This window comes from Otolemur garnettii, unplaced genomic scaffold, assembly GCF_000181295.1.
Source record: "Otolemur garnettii isolate 467f Iridium unplaced genomic scaffold, OtoGar3 scaffold00003, whole genome shotgun sequence".
Taxonomy (NCBI): Eukaryota; Metazoa; Chordata; class Mammalia; order Primates; family Galagidae; genus Otolemur; species Otolemur garnettii.
Window position 1 is genome coordinate 38,194,029 of NW_003852398.1, and position 3,041 is coordinate 38,197,069.

Here is a 3,041-nt window from a genome sequence, read left to right on the forward strand (position 1 = left end):
AAAAAAAAAAAAAAAAAGACACTATTCTAAGAATTTTAAATGTGGTGTATGTGGCTGATGTTTTGTTCTGCATGGAAAAGAGTTTGATTAGAGTAAGGAAAAGGAGATTTTATTTATTTATTTATTTAAGACATAGTCTCTTGGCTCGGCGCCTGTGGCTCAAGTGGCTAAGGTGCCAGCTACATATACCTAAGGTGGCGGGTTCGAATCCAACCCAGGCCTGCCAAAACAACAGTGATGGCTGCAACCAAAAAAAATAGCCAGGTGTTGTGGTGGGCGCCTGTGGTCCCAGCTACTTGGGAGGCTGAGGCAGGAGACTCCCTTGAGCCCAGGAGTTGGAGGTTGCTGTGAGCTGTGATGCCACAGTACTGTACCCAAGGGAATAGCTTGAGGCTCTGTCTCAAAAAAAAAAAAAAAAAAAGAGTCTCAAGCTGTCACCTGAGGAGAGTGCCACGTCATCGTAGCTCACAGCAACCTCCAACTCTTGAGCTCAAGTGATTCTCTTGCCTCAGTTTTTCTATTTTTAGTAGAGACAGGGTTTTTTCTCAGGCTGGTCTCGAACTCCTGAGCTTCTAAAGTCAGAGGTTGGATGTGTGTGATGAAGCTCATTTCTGTTATATCAACTGAGAAGGAAAATGTCACAGTGAGGATGAAAAAACTAAAGAGTGAAGAAAGTTAATTCACTATGATTACTGATGTTCTATATAGACACATAGTAAAAGGGAATACAACTGTAGCATCTGTAATTTGAAATATCCAGTCTAGCATTTGCCTCAATCTTATATTCTTTTCAAGCAAGAAATAATAATGGACTCCACTGGGTTTGGAGTTAAAGAATAAAAATGATAATGTTAGCCCGAGCAACATAGAAAGACTCTATCAAAAATAGAAGAGTTAGCTGGGCACCTGTAGCTCAGTGATTAGGGCACTGGCCATGTGAACTGGGGCTTTTGGGTTTGAACCCAGCCTGGGCCTGCTAAACAAACAACAATAACAACAACAACCACAACAAAAATGGGCATTGTGGCAGGTGCCTGTAGTCCCAGCTACTTGGGTGGCTGAGACAAGAGAATCGCTTGAACCCAAGAGTTTGAGGTTGCTGAAAGCTATGATGCCACAGCACTCTACAGAGGGTGACAAAGTGAGGTTCTGTCTCAATTTAAAAAAAATAGAAAAATTACTCCTGCATGGTGATACATGCTTGTAATCCCAGATACTCAGGAGGCTGAAAGAAGAGGATCACTTGAGCCCAGGAGTTTGAGACTGCAGTGAGCTAGTTTGTGCCACTGCACTCCAGCCTGGGCAACAGAATGAGACCCTGTGTCAAAACAAACAAACAAAAAAATGCAAAACAGAAAAGCAAAACAAATAATAACATTAGTTTGGCTAATATTTTATAGCTTTCTAGACACATTGACATTTTTATTACCTCTTTATTTTTATTATCTCTTTTAGAGACTAGAGTAGGAGTGTCTGTTCTACCCGCATCCTTGCTCTCTAACTGTAAACAGGTTGCTTAAATTCTGAGCTTTAATAACTAATTGAAAAATTAAGTTAGTACTTGGTTTATTACCAAGTCAGATGGTTGCTGAGAGATTTAAATGAAAATGGGAAGTCATGGGGTGGCGCCTGTGGCTCAAAGGAGTAGGGCACCAGTCCCATATGCCAGAGGTGGTGGGTTCAAACCCAGCCCCAGCCAAAAACGACACACACACACACACACACACACACACACACGGAAGTCATATAATGGACTATTACATGGGTATAATATAGCTTCTCAACTAGATTAAAATATTTCTGACAGATGAACAGTGTATTACTTATCTTGCCTAGCACAATGTAGCTCATACTTGATAATCAGCAAAAACTTGTTAACTTCTACGCAATTTTATCCAATAGTTTTTCTCCACAGATGCTTTTATTAATGAAGTTGGTAATCTCTTATGAAAGTTTTTTACAAGATCTTTTTAAAGTTTTAAAGGCTTGCTGTTGAACACAAGTACTAAAAGAGAAAAGTTTTAAATTTTCAATATTGGCCATCTTTACCAGGCAAGCCTGGCATAGAAACTGACAAACACATAGAATGTGCCTAATAAATGTTGAATTAAGTATAGTCTTGCCTATTGTCCTACATACAAATTTTTCCTTAACTTCAGAGGCATCTTTATTTATAGGGGTGAGTACTGCTTGGGAAACTAGAGATCCCAGAAGCTAAAGACCAACTGAGAAATCACAGTGATAAGCTCTGACTGGAGATATACTCATTCTTCTAAAAAAAGAGTACAGGGTCCAGGAGCAGTGGCTCCCACCTGTAATCCTAGCACTCTGGGAGGCTGAGGCACATGGATTGCCTGAGTTCAGGAGTTCCAGATCAGCCTGAGCAAGAGGGCGACCCCGTCTCTAAAAATAGGAGGGTGTTGTGGTGGGCACCTATAGTCCCAGCTACTTGGGAGGCTGAGGCAGGAGAATCACTTGAGTCTAAGAGTTTGAGATTGCTGTGAGTTGTGACACCACATGCTGCTCTACCAAGGGCAATAAAGTAAGACTTTGTTTAAAAAAAAACTAAAAATAAAAATAAAAAACAGTGCAGTGATAGAGTATTTAGTGAAGTAATAGTTGCTATTTATTAAGTGCCCACTATGTACTTCATACGCATTGCTCCAGGTCTGTTAGTTGCTATATCCAAAGTCTTTCTCACTGTCTTCTTTACAAGAAACACTTGTACAAGTACCTATCCCAAGATCATGGAAGTATGAGGAACCAGCCCTCAGTAATATGAACCAATTTTCTACAATTTTAGTCATTTGCAGAATGAGGAGCTTGACGAAGATGGCTTCTAATTCCTTCCATCCTACATAATTTATTTTTCTCACTTCATAGGCCTAACTATTTATCCAAGAAATCTCTTTTTAAAAAGGATTCCAGGCTTGGCGCCTGTGGCTCAAGCGGCTAAGGCTCCAGCCACATACACCTAAGGTGGCAGGTTCGAACCCCCATCCCGGCCTGCCAAACAACAATGATGGCTGCAACCAAAAAAT